This window comes from Phymastichus coffea, unplaced genomic scaffold (assembly GCF_024137745.1).
Source record: "Phymastichus coffea isolate CEN01 unplaced genomic scaffold, Cenicafe_Pcof_1.1 PCOF00137, whole genome shotgun sequence".
Taxonomy (NCBI): Eukaryota; Metazoa; Arthropoda; class Insecta; order Hymenoptera; family Eulophidae; genus Phymastichus; species Phymastichus coffea.
The window spans coordinates 401,691-421,265 of NW_026706948.1; positions in this window are offsets into that span (position 1 = coordinate 401,691).

The following is a 19,575-nucleotide window of genomic DNA, read 5'->3' on the forward strand; positions in this document are numbered from 1 at the left end:
AAGACATGCAATTTTATTCGTTTTAGAACTTTTTGGTTTGGGAGATTTTAAAGAAATTAATCATTTTTTAATATTTCTCAAAAATACAGTCTTGCAACATAATCATTTGTATAACATCTTTATATTCCGGTACAAATTGAAATATAACTTAAAGGATTTTATTCATTAATTTGTTATAAACCTATCTACTTATATGTTGCTTATATGTCATAAGAATGTTCTATATAATTGTTTCCTAAAACAATTTTTGGAAGAAATACATTTTAATAGTACCGAAAATTGTGTAACTTTTAGAGGTAATTGTGGTAATCGCGAACACAAAAAAAAATTTTTAAATCATATGAAATATAGCAGAACCTCCAGTTTTTAAATCGGCAAAAAATGCTGTCAAGATGTAAAAAACAAAGCATACAAGTAATGCACTCTTTTTCTACACTTTCTCTCACTTCATCTCGGCGGACGATTGATCCTTTCTTCTCTTACCTCTCTATCAGAGATAGCAATGTAAAATTCATACCTTCCAAAGTGGTGAGAAAAGGAAGGTGGCAGAGGAGTTAAGCAGCGACAAAACTGACGACAGTATGAGTCCGCGGTGCTTACTAGAACTAGTTGTTTTTTAAATCTTGTGTTAATAAAAAACATTATCACGTTTCTTTCCGTATCTTGACGGGTTATTCTGTTTAAACTCTATACTATCAAAAAAATCATATCGGTTGGCTCTATTGAACGTCTTATTTTTTTATAAAAAAGAAAACGCCTTTGACAAACGCCCTTGACCCGTACTCGTAGATTCATATTACAAATTTAAGCTACATGAGTATGTCACCACTCCAACGCGGAAATTATACACAATTGTTTTTACTGATTTCATCTTTTTGCGCCAGTTAATAGAAACCCTTAAGCCATCTGTTGGAAATAATTGAATCTATCTAAAGAATGCGCGTTGGTAATGCAGCAACGCTACGCCAGCAAGGCTTGTTATTGTATTATTATTATTATTATTGTAGTTATTTAATACTAATATACAGTCGAAACAAGTCATAAATTGATTATTTATTATACTAGAAGTGCATTAGCAAGCTGAAAAGAAAAATTCATGTAATTTCACTCCGTTCACTATTCTTATATTTTTAAAGCTTTTAGCACCTTTTATTCGAAGCAATAAAATTCTCAAATGATAATAATTCAAATTGACTTGGATTAACTGTGTACATACGTCCAATGCATGGAATATCGATTTTTTTAACCCACTTTCTTACTTTCCGTCCATCAACTTGAATTTGCTTAAAAATATGTTTTTCTGGAATTTCAGAGTAATAATATTGATGCGCATTAGGATCTCGTATATTCAAATCAAAATAATCTATTAACATTGATATTTGCGAATCAATTGCATTATTTATCTCGTCAATATCAATAGGTTCCGTGCGAATTGTTATGTTTTGAAATATCGTGTATTGGTCGAAACAAAATCCGCCAAATGGATTCTGCTGGTCTTATATATCGTGCATTTAAATATTGAATAATTTCATCGTGATCAATAATAAGTTCATTAGAATTAGTTACAATTACAGATGCTGCATCATGTCCTTTGTAAAAATATTTATGTAAATATTTAATGGATTTCATACTTAAGCAAACTTCTACGTTAATATGACAATTATTAAGCTTCAAAGATAACACTGGAGTATAAGGCACTACATGACGATTATCTACTTCATAACCATTAGGACGTAAATGTTTGTCCAGTATCTTTTCGGCGATAAGAAACGCAACCGTTTCCATCATCAATTATTGTTTCTTCTTGAAATTGTTTAGGGTACTTTTTCGAATATTTCTCATCAATAATACACCACTCTCCACAAGGACCGTGTATCATATTGTTCATTATAATTAACGCGGTTTTCCCTTTTTTGCTAACAACAATTTTTCCCTTGAAAAAAAAAACCAGGGGCTATTCTCGCAACCCTAACTCGATCACCTTTCCTGCTTCCACATATTCGAATTCTCCGCCGTACTCGACTCTCCACCAATAACATCGCGCTTACGCTCTCTCGACCAACGATATTCAATGCTTACCAATATGGCGGCGCTCTAAGAGCTGGCTCCCTTTTATATTAAAAAAGAACAGGGGATCGTTTTCGTCAGCTAAATTTTCAGTTGAATATTTCTTGGTGACAGTAGCTATTTATTATATTCGAGATATTTATAAATATATCTTTATATAAACTTTACTCATTTAATACTTACGGGTAAAGTTTGTGTTATGCCAGGATACAAAAGGGATCTAAGACGAGAACGGATCGATCGGATTCGAAAATGCAGCTTGTTCAGTGTACCAAAGGTAAAAGAAAATTAATCGTATAATTATAAATCAAGTCTGCATTTAAAGCAATATTTACCTGCGCTCGTAATTAAGAAATTATAACCTATAATCCTTATTTAATAATAGTTAAGTTATTTATAATAAATAGGTACCATCGCTTATCGGTAATGTAATTTTTTATAGAATTTATAGTTTCGAAAAATTTTGTCGGATGAATTACGGATGCAGCTGAACGATACATATAGAGTATGTGAATTGCATTTTTATCGAGAAGATTTGAATGCAGATGATGTCACTATCATTAATGGCACAAAATACGTTTGTACTCGAGAAAAGGTAACTCTCAAGGAAAATTCTCGACCAAAAAGAAATGTGGTTAAAGCGGTAAGTTAATGTGGTTATTAATTAGTTTTTTTAGAATTATATATATATATATATATATATATATATACTGTTTCATTCAACCAATAAATATAAAAAAATTTAACATGAAATAAATCACGAGAATGAAAGTGAGTTTTTTATTAACAAAGTAATTAGAGATTATCCGGTAAAATTGCCGCAAATGACTGAAGGAAAATTGAAATCTAGTTCTGTTAGCATAGATAAAATCGAATGTTCCAATAGTATTATACCGCAAGAAATGGAGAGTTGTGGTATCAGCATTAGTAATGAAGATAATGTGCTAATGGACGGCGAGAACGCTATCGACAAAGTGAGTTCTAGAAAATAATTCCTATTTTTTAAACATCGCAACTTTGTTCCACAGTACGAATCTCGTGAGAAAAAAAAGACTATTTTTAACATTTGGGAAAATAATTTTGTATAAATAATTGTCTTAGTTCGTTCGTGTTATGAAATTCTCTTTTATTTATATGTCATATATGAGCAAATTCTTGAACAAAGTGTTTTAATTTGATTAATTCGAGAAAATATTTTCGACTGATTAAATAGCGTTTTCGTTGCATGTTTGTAGGGTATGCTCTCAATCATTCGATTGCAGAATTCTATAAATTAAGTCTGGCCCACTCGAAATTAATTACATTTGCATTGTTATAAAATTTAAATTCGAATAAACATCATCAACAATGAAGGCTGTCAGCTCATCTGCTTTAGTAAATTATTCAAAACATTTTTTAAATTAAATTGATAAATGTAAACAGTACCTAGACATAGTTATCGCTGAACAATTGGAAAATTATAGTTATGTCATTTGTTAAAAGTGAAAATTTGGAAAATTATTTTGAGAAATGTACTGCGCCGTATTAGATGAAACTGATTTTCAGTTTTAATTTGATTAAACCATCAAACTGGATATTCCCCTTATAAAAAAGTGATGGAAGTCATATTGAAGCATTTTATTCGCGATCTGATTGGCCCAAAAGAAAAAAACCGCGAGAATTCAAATTGATTTTAGTTGATTTTTTATTTCAGATTTAATTTAATTTGTTTTTAGCAAAAAAATATAATCTTTCGTTCATCATTTATGATCATAATGTAGTTCATTGTTTATCAGTTTTATCCCTTATGAAAAAGTGATGGATGCCACGATGAAGCATATTGTGATCTGATGGCTGAGATATAATTGCGTGATATACTTATGTGGCGGAAAATAAGCATATAGGTGTGGTTTTGAGTTGAGATTTTACTAATAAAAATTCACATCATCATAATTTATCATACGGATAATTTTTAAGATAAGGAAGTAAAAAAGTAGACTGTAATATTGTTTATACACTCATAATATGAAACTAACAACGAAGAAATCGTTTCATACAAATAATATAGGTTGAAATTGCTCTAAATATTTTCTATTAATAATCGAAAATTTGGTTTTTGAATGTGTAAAATGAAAGTTGTAATGTTGCAATCTTTATTCAAAAAGTAGAATAAAAGTTGAATAATAAATTAACCCGTTGAGAAAAAAATAATATAAGATTATATTTATTGCAGTTTTTGATATAATAAATCATAAATTTGAAAACGTGTTTCATCACTAATACATATTTTCCGCTGTGATATGGGTTTTTAAAAAAAATTGAAAAATCTACCTTTGAAAAAAGTAATTTGTTAAATATGTTAATATTGATATAACAATAAGAAATAAAAAAGAAGGTAAAAACGCGTAAAGCTTATCTAAACCTTCTAAACCTATATATTTTTATTTTCCTGTATGAAAAAGTGATGCTGAGTGAAGTAATTTTATTTATGACCTGATTGACTGAATTTCATCACGTGTGTCACAATTATGAGTAAATCGGTCATAATAATAAATCGAAGTACTTTACATCTATCAATCCAAATAAGTATAATAATTTGTAGGCATTAAACTGTAAATTACTTCCACATTCTCTCAATGGCCTAACCTTAAAGAAATACGATCACTTCAATTGCATTTATTTATTGGACATATAAATTAATTGAATATATCTTTATTGTAAAGTTTAACTTCTGATAAATATGATCAATATTGAGAAGAATGGTAAATTGATATTTTATATGAAATTCTGCGAATTTATTTCGGTGCAGTCGGCACCGTTAATTTATTTTAAATAAATTTTGAAATTTAATTTATAAATGTAAACAAATTCTCCAAATGGTTTCAGATGAACAATGGAAAAAACAGTTAAATTAAAATAATATATCTGTTGATATGGAGAAATCCTATGGAAAGCTTGATACCATGAACCAATACGTTAAAAAAGAAACAAAATTAAATTGTTTGGCGCAGCTGATCGTTCTATCCTATCCTTATCCTTGCCTTATATTTATTTTTATTTTTTATTTTTATACTTTTTACATATTTTATTCCTATCTTATTTTTAAAAAAAGATGAGTCGCTGACATCCAGCGTTGTGATTTGTTGATGTAAAAATAGAATAGAAAAATAGAACGCGAAATTTTGAATTTTCCTATACTTTGAAATATTATTATTATTATATATCAAAGAGTGTAAGATTTCTATTTTAGCGATAAATTTAATTTATGAATAATTAACATGGATAATAAACTGCAAGAATGGAAATATGTTAGTAAATTGGTTTAAGAACATAATACGTTATGTTTTGAAATTATTTGTAAAAATTGTTAATTTTATAACCATCTCTGATACTACAATCAATATCGTTGTGTTAAAATTTGGTAGAAAGAAAAAGAGAATGAATAAAAATAAAATAGAGACTACGTATTTATCTTTTGTATATTTTAAATTAAAATGTATGCGAACAAAGGAAATTAATTATCAAAATGTTAAACCCGTTAAATTAGAAGAATATTCACGGGTGTTTTCATAGTGGCAGCAAAAAGTACATGATGTTAAATGTATTATTCATACTAATATAAGATTAGAGCCATAATCACTACTATTGAATAATAGTATAATAGTATAATAGCATTATTGATCTTAGGTCGAATTAATCTTTTGAATAATTTTTCCGATATATCTTGAAATGAGTAAAAGTTCATCGATTTTTGAGAAAAATGGGTGCATGTTCTATTTTTATTCATCAATAAATATTGACGTATGTAGTCTATTTTAAACAGCATGACTTATTCGTGTCCATTGAAATCTTGAAGTTGACATGTAAAAGGTTCAAATAATGTAATAAATAATAGTAAAACATTTAAAAAAAGCGCGCAAGGCGCGCTAAATAACACTAGTAATATAAATAAGAGATGAGCGTGCAAAGCGCTCTGGACAATACACAGTAAATGGATAAGTCGTATAATACGCAAGAACGCGAATATAATATGAAAATTCGATAAAACTTTCTTGAATGAAGGCATTTTTTGTGGAATTTCTAGTATTATGAAATGGTCTATTGTAACTGCATAAAAATCAATATATCGAAATAAAACATTTGCAACACATCACTGATAATGGCTCTTGCAATATTAACAATCAGTCGAAAGCTACTAATAGAGGTTTTGGTATCCCAAATCTCGTAGGGATACTAGAAAAATCACATCTGAAACAAAATTGGCTTTAGGGACAAAAAAATCATTCTATATTTTCTCACTTTTTAATTTGAATGATCTTATAGTTCGGTGCTATCTACAAGTCGATTGTAATATACGAGTAACAGTTGAGTCATTCAATTTTTGTAAATTTTTTCAAATCATTATATTCTATTTACAACTTATTAACAGAATAAATTAATTTATCAGATTTTCTTATGTAATAAACAAAAATTAGCAAACTTTACGGGAATAAACTTAATCAAATCTATGTGTAGTATTTTTATAATTTTTGTTGGTAATATTCGATTTAGGTTTTAATTGTAGACTACGGCGTATTTTAAATTAATTTTATATATGAGATCTGACATTTAGACTTTAAGAATAAAAATAAAGCGACATGCACTTTAATATAGGTAGCATACGTCCGCAAAGTGTTGTTTTATGTGATATATCAATAATAATCCAAGAAATTTACATATAAGTAGGTGGAAATACGAACCATAGATGTTTCATTGAAAATACATGTTCAAAAAAAATTAAAAATAATCTAATATAATAATGAACCTATTAATACATAAGTCGAATCTAGGTAAAATAGATAAATATAACATCCATTGTATAATTATTGATTTCCAATGATTACTTATAAAAATGTATTTAAATTAATTACTTAAGTACTTTAAGTAGCAGATTAAGGCGGCGGTTAGCCTTGCGTCAAGGGACAATTTGTTAACGGTATTGACTATTTAGTTAATTTATTTTATCCACCGTTACATTATATATAATTCATTCCACGTCCAAACGGCCAACATTCCAAGCGTTCAAATTGGTCGTGTGACGACTCAAAATATTCGTCTTCACTTTTATTTTCGAAAAATGCATCACGATTTCAGAAACCCATCGTGGCACATTCAAGATAGCTGCCGAAAGTCCATCTTCCTTTTTTTGTGTTACACGTTTGCTCTCTAAATCTTCATTTCGGTCGTAATCTGTACGGAGATTAGTAGTCAGAGGTTTTTCAGATAGCTGAATGAAAATTTCTTGGTAGTTATTTCTCTTGATATTTGTTTTAATCATTGTCGTCTTTTTTCAACCATTATTTAAACTTCGCTTTATCGATTGGTATTAATGATCTCCGTGTATTTGTAGCATTATTTTATACCTTATAATTTGTTTAATTTATAGTAAAGATAATATACATTTAAGATTTCCATGTTTCAATGATAATGAAAGAATGCAAGTGTAATTCAATCTTGATTTTTTATGAGAAATCAGGAATAATTGGAGGTATTCTTTGAAGGTATAGACTAGCACTACAAAGAAAGAATGAAACACACTCATGTGCAAAATTAGCTTCGGAATTTTGGAAATGGTAAGCTGGTGTTATTCCTAGAATCCGTGTGACGATCTGAACTCTGTCTTCTCGCAGATGTGTACTCTCATAGTACAGTTTCCTTTACCCTTTTTCCAACGGACATTTTTTATTACTGTTCACTTGAATAAGATGAAAGAAATCTATAGTAGGACAGCAAGGCGCGGCCGAAAACGATCAGACGATGTTTATGACTTGTGCGTGCCTGGGAGCGATAATTGCCTGTCGCGTCGGTGTGTCAGGACTCGCTTGGTTTTATTTATTTTTTTCCTTTTTTTGATACGGCAAGGAAAGTGCAACAGAAAAAAGTAAGGGTAGAATACGATGTGAACATGTGGGGTGTAAGCATTGGAAGAAAACTGTGACCCTACAGGACTCCCCTGCCAAAGATGAAGTCACGAAACTACAGGAAGAATGAATCGTTTGTCATTCTTACACCTAGAAGTAAACTTTGCAAATCGATTAAAGAGCAAATAAAATATAATAATGATAAGCAATAGTCAATGAAAAGGTTGAGATTTGAACTACCATATTAAAAGAATCGCTAATATTAAATAAACAAGATAAAATAAAACAATGAATGAACTAATATTAACTAAATCCAAATTGGTATCGTTCGTTGCATCAGAGGCATCTTTCGAACCTCCGCGGCTGTATTGGCTACTGTTGCGGTTGTTACTGTTGCGTTTGACGACGTGGTATTCGTAGCACAACATGGTCATTTTGCCTTTTATGTTGCCTCTCATTACCTCTTATTCCATCTACGAGTTGATCTTTGATCACATAGGCAGACTGTAGTTGATAAACGAAAATATTTGTAGTACGTTTGTATAACTGGATTTTGAACATTTTATCTGACCGAATCAGCTCTTTGAAAGAGCCATCATACAGCATTTGTAGCGTACTTTTGACTCCATCGTGGCGAATACACGAACTTAACTGTAGCTAACTCTTTGAAGATAACAATTTTATGTTCGCCGTGATGTTTTTCAGGAACCGATCTTATTTTTTGAAATATATGCGCAGCTCGGTGACAAGCGATTTTGGATCATCGTCGTTGTATTTAGATACTATGAGTTGTTGTTCCGAGGGACGGAATAGTTAGGTATAGATAATGTCTGCTGCTGATGTCGTTTTGGTGGCAATGAATAGCAGCTTTCAGTTGTCTATGTAGGCATACTGCTAGGTTGTTTGCTGGAGAATGGTGTGCACTATCGTAACAAGTGCAACTCGAACTGTCGGATCTGGTCCGTGGTGACGCGGAATGGCGTGCCAAAACGACATATCCATTCACTGTAAAACGCCCTGGCGCCAATTTTAGCTTCTCGTTTGGGTATGGGGAAAGCCTCCAGCCAACGTACGAAGTGATCGATACAGGCGAAGCAGTATAGATTTCCTTCTGACCATGGCGTGACAGTCATGTCAATTTGAACATGCACAAAAGGAAGGGACGACGCGTCTGAGCGTTGAGTAACATGTCGCGTCACCTTCGAGCACTGGCACTGGATGCAAGCCTGTGTCTAAATACGGCAATCTTTGCGCATAGATGGCCGGGCGTAGCGTTTTCAAAGGCAGCTCTCCTGAAGACAGGTGGCATGTATGGACGTGGATGACCTTTGGAGACATCGCAAATTAAATGTACGCCTACTTCCAGCAGCGATATCTTCTTCGATAGAAGAGGCGTTTGTGGAGCTTACAGCTTGCAAGTTCTTCATAAGTCTCTTGTGTTTTTACAATGATATTGGAGTAGTCCGTTGTTGGTGCACTGCCTTAATACGTGAGAGAGTAATATTGTCTTCTCTTGCGATGAGTCTAATGTCTCACGTGAATTGGCCGATGAAATCGAGATGGCGAGTTGGCGCGTTGATTTGTAAGTGAAAGGTGTTTTATTCGTGATAATAGTTTGTTCTGAATATTCGGTAATATAGCTTAGAACAGGGTAGGAAGACAGAGGCTGTACTTTTAAAATTACAAATTCTGCCGGTTTATAGATACTGTATATTGAGCCTTTTTAAATATTTTAATTTTCCACCCTTTTTAATAATCTATCTTTGAATAATTTTTGTCGATAATGGTAAGTTCAGAGAAAAAGTAAAAATATTAATAAAACAAGTTCCACAAAATACTCTTTCTGTAAAAAAACTATAATAATGTTACAATGAATTATTTTACTATTTAAGATAATTTTGCATATTTATTATAAAAAGTGAATTTTTAATTTCAAATTAAAATGTCATTTTTATATAATTTAATTTTTTTATTTAGTTTTTAGTTTCATGCACCGCTTGCTAATAATTACATCTTAGATTATTTTCAATTTATTAAAGTTCGTCGAAGTCCATCAATTATTTTTTCTAGTTTTTTTTTTAATGAAGTTTCATGTACTTGGTTTATTAATTGTATAAAAATGAGAAAATTTGCAATAGTAATAATTTTTTAAGTAAAATTCAATCGAAATAGTAATTTCAATAATAATATATCATTATCTATATTGAAAGTATTTTATTATTTTTATAAAAAATTTAAGATATTTTATGATTTGTGCAATAAATGTATGTATATTAAAGACTGTATTTTGCACAATAAAAGTAAAGTTTATAATAGTGATAATTACTGTTAATATATATATATATATTTCAATTCACGAATGTAATGATATCTCTTATTACCTCCAAGAAAATCATTTTATTACTTTTGTGCATTTAAAAATAAACTTTTAAAAAGGAAGAAATTCAGTATGAAATAACTCAAGGTACATGTAACATAACATTAAGAATATCTAATAAATCATTCATAAAAAATGTTGTATTCTTCAAATAATTGACTCATTTTAATTTTGTTATTAAAGTTGTAACGAGGCTATTCGTACCTCGTCACATCGTACGCATCGGAAAGACGGAGCGCGATGACGCAGGAGTTATAAAGCATGCGACTACACAATTCTGAGATAGAGAGAGGCATCGAAGCACCTCGTGAGACACGATTACCTGAAAGCGGAGAGATAGCCAGCGGGCAAGACATAAAGCGAACAAGAGCCACGAGACTCGCGGCTGTTACGTGCGCCCGCTCGATCGAATTACATGCGAGCGCGATCTCCGCGATCAATTATATTATCGAGGCGACGACGTTGCGGTTCGCGCGAAAGAACAACCAGCAAGCCTGTTCACGCGACCACGGGGCGGTGTTTAGCCATTCCGGTGTCCGTAAAAGCCCGGAAGTGAAGCGCAATTACCTGCTGTACGAGAGCTCACCAGGGAAAACTCCGGTGAGAGCTTCCAACGGTAAGCATAGGATTACAGACGCATCTATACTTTACGTTATCCTACGGACAAGCGACCCACACCGTCTTCGTGGGACCGTTTTCCACAGAAGAAGCCGAGCTCCGCACACCTTACATTCTTATAACGCAAAACTGGTTGCGATCGGGTGCAAGCAGTGGCGCTACAACGTAACCAATTTGTTATAAGAAATTATTGATGAATAATTTGTGATCTTGTAATATTATAAATTCTATATCGTTTCGGTTCTTTTATATTGCGTTTTCCCTTTTTCTATGTTTATTTTTAAATACATAAATACAATAAAATGCTTACTTTACGGATACTTAGAGCTATCACTATTCTTGAAATTCGTTTCATAAAGATATCAACGAAAATTATTATAACAATAAATTTCATAAAATTAGTAAACAAGGTACGTGAAAGTAAAAATAAAATAAAAAATAGTAGATTATGTATCGAAGGTATGCTTGCCTACTTTAACTTACAATTAGTTAAATTAGATATAATATAAAGATCTATAAGGCAACAATCGAAATGAAACCATTTTTTCTGCATAATATGATACTGAATTGCTATCATATATTTGTCAGGCTTGCTCAGGTTTGATAAAGTGCGAATCCGCGTACCATTACAATTATGCTCGAGGCCTTATCAGCGGTCAGAATAAAGTCTGATGGAGATAATTAGAACTTTGATCAAGGCTCAATATAGTCACGCTACTGCCTGACTATGATTTCCCGTCGGGCTGTTTTAATTGATAGATTCTTTCCGCAAAGAGGAGAATTCGAGTGTACTAATATTACATTTTTTTTGCTATTTCTAGTTTTCATAATTCTAGTAGATCTCATTGAAATTGTCACTTGGCACTAAAATTTATGTCTGTGTAATATAATTAACTCACGTGTTGTCTTATTATTCAAAATTCGTTATTCAGTAACACATGTCCACAAATTACATAATGTGACAATTTCTTCGGTTGAACATCCAATTTAAAAAATTATGAATAAAAAAATTGTGCTAAAATATCTAGTTGTTTTGAATGATCATTTTGTTATTATATTCTAAAACGTCATATTTAAAACTGTATTTTTAAAATCTATCACGTCAAGAATAGATTTGTGGTTTTATAATTTATATTTTTATAGTTCTCATACTTATTATTTTATCGATATAATAATTTTTATTTTGCAGCTCTAAGGATAATTAAATAAATATAATGTACATATCTGCAAGCTATGTAAAATTTGAATGTTGATTTTACACACACGCACACATACATATTCTAGTATTTTTATATATTAGGTTTGATAAATTAAAATGAAATAATTAAGATTTTAGTATGAATTAACATTATTACCGTATTCAACCACATATAGGACGCACCAAGATAGGACAATTCGTTCATCCCAAAATAGAGATGCTATTTATCTATGGAACGCTGATACACGGGAAAATGTTTTTTTTACATTCAGAGAAAAGGATGAATTTCATCTACAACGTAGTACATGAGTAAATATTATGCTTGTTATTTAAAAAAATAAGGCCGTAATCGAAGTCTTTCATAGTTAATGATCATAGTCACCAGGAATAAAATACCTATCTGTATAGTTGTAGAATATTTTATTTTAAAAAGAATAGCATTGAAGAAATTGTTTTGTACGTTATTGATCAAAAGTAGAAGCATGTAGTTATTGGAGTTTGACAAATAAACAATGACGAAGGTATCGATGAATAGTAAAAACAGAAATCAGATCACGGCAGGGGAACGGCAAGAATATGATCGATGGAATCCGCTCGAGGGATTCTCTCTTTCTCTCTCTCTCTCTCTTTCTGACTCTCTGAATCGATGATCAAGCTCGATATTCGGCCTCACTCAGACTCATTTATACCAGTTTACCTGAGGGACTCATATCGTGCATCTTTTCGCGTTCATTCTTTTTTCTTCGGGTGATATTTGTCTCCGCGCCGGTATACACACTTATAAATAGGCGCGTCCTTTCTTGCAGTCATCCGGATGAGCAGGCACGATACGCCGAGCTCGCGATCGACAGATTGCAGATACGTAAGTTGCGGCCGAGTTTTACTCGCTGTCAGATATTTCAACGTTGATTGTTCAATTGCTACTTGGCGCCTCGTGGCAAATGAACGAGTAATTACCTTCCTTTTGTTTTATGGGCATCGCGTCGATGCGATAATGAAGTTGTTTGAATGGTCGAAAGAACTGAATAGCGTCGAGATAGTCGAATGAATAATAAGTCCACCTGGTTTTAAATAAAAGACGTTGATTTTCCGATATCCATTTTTATTTTACAAGGAATGCTGCTTATTGCGAATATCAGAAAGGATAATTTTAACAGCTGATTATTTATGGATACTTCAAGAGATTATTTCAACTATACTGTGAAAAAAATATTAAAAATATTGTTACAAATATCTATAAATAGACGTAATGCGTATAAACATCAATGTAGGATTATTTTTAAAAGAAATAATTGATCCTTGGATTTATAATTTGTTATGAGTTTTATTTAAAAATACTGTCTACTTTAACATTACTTGTTTATCTTTTTAGTCTGAAGAAAGGTTTGTACATATAGAAAAGCCCGAAACGTCATGTAAATAAACGTTCGGAATAGTAATTACTTGTGGAAAATTTTCAATTTGTTTATCTCGATTAAAATCTTAAAGATACATGAGTTTTCGAATCGTTATAATTAAATAAGAAAACATTGATTTGATAAGCTTTATACTTTGTTATTTCCTTTTTTTACGAGACAACCAGTAGAAGGAAATAAATACTATAAAAAAATGAAATAATCGTACAGCGCCAGAGATGTTAAGAGATATTCCTTTACCATTGGTGGCATATTGCCGCACAACATGCTTACAGTGAATATTTAGCTCTTTCACATATTTCACTGTTGATCTGAATATTGTAATCGACTCGCAGATATGGGATACCAGTGTCAAGCTTGCGACAGCAAATAAAAATGTTTTTACGTAGTGAATTTGTGAGAATGAAAGTAAAACTGGTCGGTGACACTGTGCTACAAGCATGACGGACGGCGTTACTCGGCCGGTCAGCATCTCAAAGTCGTCCAATTATTGTCTAATCTTGATTCGGAGTCAACGGAGGAGGGAGAGCGAGTGCATGCGGTCTCGCGGGATTTAGCTACTCACCGGAGCTCGAAGGAAGTTTAGCGAGGCTTTACACGCTCGGGCAGGCTGGTCATTAATTTTTACGTCAGCCAAGCGCACGCGGAAATGAGCTGCATGCGCCTTCCAAAGCTAACCGTCCACTATCAAGATTATCAGTTTTAGGGGCAGCGCAGTCAACTGTAACCAATGTCATTTGTTAGCTCATTATCAGATTGCCGCACACACTCGTTATCGATCAGTCAACGGTCACTCTGACGCCTTCAATTGTCTTTGACTAGCCAATTCTAATGGATTATCTTGTTTTCTAATGGATTTACCACTGGTCACATTTATTCAACTACATTCTTCGATGACTTCGTTATCTCGGCTGTATTTTCAATTCAATATTAAACTATAAACATTCATTCTAATGTATATTTTGAAAACATTTCGTAACAATGTAGTAAATGAGGCGAAATTGTTATTTCTCATTTTCAATATATGATAGCGTTGAAACTAAGCAATTCTAAAGAGCTTCCATTCAAATTATTAGGAGACCAGTATATATTTTGGATCTTATAAATTAGAGAGAGACCTTGGCAGTAACGGAGCGATTCCAATTATATATAATTAACTCATCTGTACAATTTAAAAAGAGAAAGTTATGAATCTCATTGATATATTGTAAGTAACATTTCAAATTAGATTACGAAACTAATAATCGCAGTGCGACGACAAAGCGTAACAATGATCGAATAAACTTAACAAAACAGATGATAAAATAATACATAAATGTTGAAGAATATAGTTATTTTATTTTTAGCTAAAATATCCGGTTTTGTATCAAAACTGTATGAAAACTTTGGATTTGAAAATATTGAATGCAACCACTTATTTGTTACACGTCCTTACTTGAGATTTTAAAATACATTAAAAACTGATATTCTTATATGCATTAAAGAAAACATGTTCCTACGTACCATGCCTGATTGATTTCGATTTAATATAATTAGGGGCTATTATATTTCCATAAACGATAAATACCGGAAGTCAAGCTGGTCGCAGGTGTGCTTTCAATGAAGCGTATGAGGAGTTCATTGATTTGTTACAGGAAACTAATTAAAATATTAAAATATTTGTTATTAATTATCAAAGTAATTTATTTCTACTGGTCATATTCCCTCAAGTTTTTATCCACTATAAATAATCATTATCTTCCTTGGGACAAAATGAAAAAGAGATTTCAATTAAAATTGTATCTAAAAAATAGCCGCCTATATACTCTTTTGAAATGTGTCTAATTTTTAGCCTAAGAGCCTGAAATGATTATAGATCTGGCAACTTAACAACATTTCTCAATGGCACAGTATATCTGTCTCAGCGGTAATGACCATGAGTTGAAAAGTATAGTTCACGTGAGAGCTATAGCATCTGTAAATTAGATCTTCTGTTTTCAAACGGGAATCCTTACTTTTTTGCTGTATTCGATCATTTGAAACTCCATGTCCAAGCACGATCTCTTTATCGTTTTTCTCGTAATATTTCATCACGAAAAAGCCTTTAAAGGAGAAGAAAAAAGTGGAGTTCGAAATTCTTTATCTTGCAAAATGTCTCATCATCTTTCTTACCTCGTGCGTTTCTTTTGATGATGAATGTGTGCCCTCCCATTTATCGAAAATAATTATAGGTTGCGGAACGTATTAGACTGGCATCCAAACAAACCGCTTTTACGTCCACGAACAGTTTAGGCCTGTAGGGCGTTACCTATACATCTCCTTCTCTCGCAAAACTTTTTGACTGCTTCAATCTCGTATTTTTTTACTACGGACGGGTTATTTAGTATCTAAAACTTTTATATTCACATTTTTACGGGTGGTGTATTCGTCTTTGTTTTCTTTTTAATCATTATTTTTTTCGTTGCTTCTCAATAATTTTATTGCGATAGGGCTTGCCAATAACACGTCATTATAACATTGGCGTAGAATACTGTTTTTTTATTCGTAAAAATATAGTATACGTATAAAATTTATAGATTTAATTAGCTTAAGAGTTTGATATATATGAGATTAAAGAACGAATTACAAGGTAAAATATTACTTTCGAGGCGCTGAAAGTGCAGAAAGTAATATAGTTAAGCAGCTTATTGGAAATGAGTTGTAAAGTGAGAATCCCAGATATGGCAGTCCCAGCGCAGTCTATTAATTAATTCGCTGGTAGACGTGCACGAGGCCCGAAGTCGAACCGAATCGTACGCGAGCGAGCGTGATCTTGCGGGCGATCAGTCGTTCGATAGCGGCTGCAGGAGGCCGATCGACTGGATCGAAAGAGCGAATGCCTCACAGACTCTCGCGCTGATTGCAGGGTGCAGCTCGCGGTGTTTGCTTTATAAATCGCGTGCACACGAGAGGGAAAGAGAGAAAGAGAGAAAAAGAGCGGATCGACGGGCTAACCATAGCGAAACAACGAAATTAAAGAGCTGCGCGCCACGGCAAAAGGAGCTCGTATGTACGTGTGTTAGTGCGTAAATCGCTCCGCGTCAAGTAATCACAATTAAAGTGTTTGAAATGGAGCTGCTATTGCCACTACTGAAAATTATTTTTCTTCGTACTAACGAACTATCGGTTAGAATTGACGATATAAATGACGAAGTGTGACGTCGTAAACACCGGAAATTGTGTTTTCTGCTTCGAATTTTCGCTCCGGTTCAAAAATTACAGTATAATAAACCACAGCTTAATGAGTTTAACTTAATTGTTAAAAAGGATTTGAAAAATATTTATCTTGAAATGTTTTCTTCAAATGGACAATTCATTCTCGTTGTTTGAGCTCTTCGCGTACAGCAGAAAGAATCTAATTTTTAAACGGAAATTACCCTTGCATTTCAGAAATGAGGCCAAGCATATTAGCGTACTTTACGTCTTTAGCACTTTGCGAGTAAGTAGGATCGTTGAGGTTTACTCACAAAGCCAACTCTATCTGCGCGAGAGGAGCCAGAGTGGAAGTATAGAGAAATGTGAGAGCTAAGGTGAGGAGATAATAAAGTGGCTCGCTCTCCCTCTCTCTCTCTCTCTCTCGCTCTTTCTCTCTCTTTCTCTGCGAGAGGAATGAACTTTTTCATCATAGAGCGCATCGACTGTAGGCTGATACTTAGGTAATAACTCAGTAATGACAGGCTCCGCTGCAAGTGCTCTCATTTTGTTTGTTTAACCACTGCAAGAGCAAACACACTGTACACGCCGAGATGATGATAATGATGATGATGATGATGAGGATGATGAGGGCCCTTGCACACTCCCCCCGCGAACACAGTCGCGCGCAGCTCGATTACAACCAAGGCCAAAAGCAACCTTGCTTTCTCGGCTTTTTTCCTCAACTTCTTCTTTTCACAACCATACTTCATTTATTATTGCATATTTCAAATTATGATTGTTCTCTGGTAAATGCATTTTACGCTGTAGACATTTTTGCAGCATCAGAGTGAATGGCGCAACTTCCAATTTCAAAAGGTTTTGATATTCGAAACATCCTTGTTAACTATAATTATATAATGATTGCTGTTATATTGATAACCGTCATTGAGAACAGTTAAGCTAGAAACTTTATTTATTACATAATGTAAGGTGAAATATTGCTGAAAAAGTAACTCCACAAAAATACAAGTGTATATGAAACGTTAAACAACCATACAGAGCATAAATTCAAGAATAAACAAGGAAATACCCTGAGCGAAGATTTTTATAGCAATTTGAATAACAAATATATCAGTAATAATGAAAAGAACGGTTATGTTAAGGGGCCAATTAAAGTCAACATGCAATATAATGAACAGTGGGGTGAAGTTAGCGTTTCGGTGGTCGGCAGTTAACACTCCATTACATGCGGGTTAGCTATCATCGAAAGCGCATGCAGTTAACTTGTTCTGCAGGTCCATGGATATTCATGGGCAATAACTAACTTGCCGAAATTTGCTTCTGAATGCGCGTGCTCCTGCTAAATTCGTTTCGCCACCTGCCCCGGATGCCTTACTCGCTTCCCTTTTTTACATCATTTTTCTCGTCATTTTTTTTTTGTTCGATTGCCGTCGTAATTACTTCATGTAGAATTTCTTATAAACAATTTCTGACTACTCTAAACAATCTTTCGACTATGGACATGCCTTAAATTTTCATTAAAAATACACGTCATCATACATAACTTATTACTCCTACTCTTTCTTCAATATCATTTATTTCACCTTTAATCAGTCTCATTTTGGCGTTAAATGCATGGTGTAATTGGCACATCTAACTGCCATGCACCTCATCGAAGACAATACGAAGTTGGCAAAGGCGCAAGAACGCCGAGGCCGAAGAAGTATGCGAAGGATAAAGGAGTGCAGCGTTGCGTGGAGGAAGAGAAGTTCGCAGGAGAAAACTGGTAAATCGAGTTTTTAATCAGCATGAATTTGGCGTATGCGCGCGGCAAAAGTACCCCCCCCCCTCTGCCGAAAAAAAAGAAAAGAAAACAACAAAGAGAGAAAAAAACGAAGGTGCGCAATTTTTTGCGTCTCGCGAGAGACGCGCGAGCAAAAAGCGCGTGCGAGCGGAGTCACGCAACCAAGAGCGAGAGGCTTGCGTTGCGGCGTCGAGGAGAAGTATGCGCTCGCGGCTCTGCGCACTGCACTGAAACGAGCCGATCAATTTGCTTAAATAGTCGCTAATTCCCGGCTGGACTTGGCACCTCCCCTTACACTGCTTACGGTTAAGTGCCTATGCGCGATATACATGCGCGCCAAGCAAGCAACCAACGAGGGACCATCGCGATATATCCGAGCGCGCGCGCCAGCTGTACATTATGATCTGAAAATCATTTTCTTTTCTTTCTTTCTCCCGAGCCCGCGCTGCCCCTCGTCGTGGCGCTGTAGCAGCGCATGCACGTGAAGCGGAGGCTCACCACGGTAATGAGCCATAATGAACTACTCGAGCACGCCATCGCTTGAATCACTGATGAAATATGTCGAATCAATGCTTAATACCATGTATGTGCATCCTACGATGCTCGCAATATTCGCCAATTTTTTCCTCCTCTTTCTTTTTACCACCACTTTCGCCTCATTATCTCTGATTGATGAAAAATACTTTTCATTTCTTCTACTTCGACACTGCTCTCGGCAATTTCACAGGGATTTTTAAAACAAATCTCTCTCAATCACTTGTTTTTGTATAAATAGCGAACGATTTACAATTATAAAATTAAACAATTCCCTGTAATACCTATAAATATCATAGTATTCTTTATATACTACAGAAAATTCTATTTTTATAAAATCACCTGAACTTTAAATAATTAATTTTATAAATATAAATCGTTCCATTAATGACTGTCGCAATAATAGGTTGCTCGAAAAATGTATTCGTAAGAAAGTTACTTACTATTATTATAACAAATTTCCATAATATTTTAGAAACCATTACCTATATAAATTTCAATTTTACTTTTGTCATAACTATAATATATAT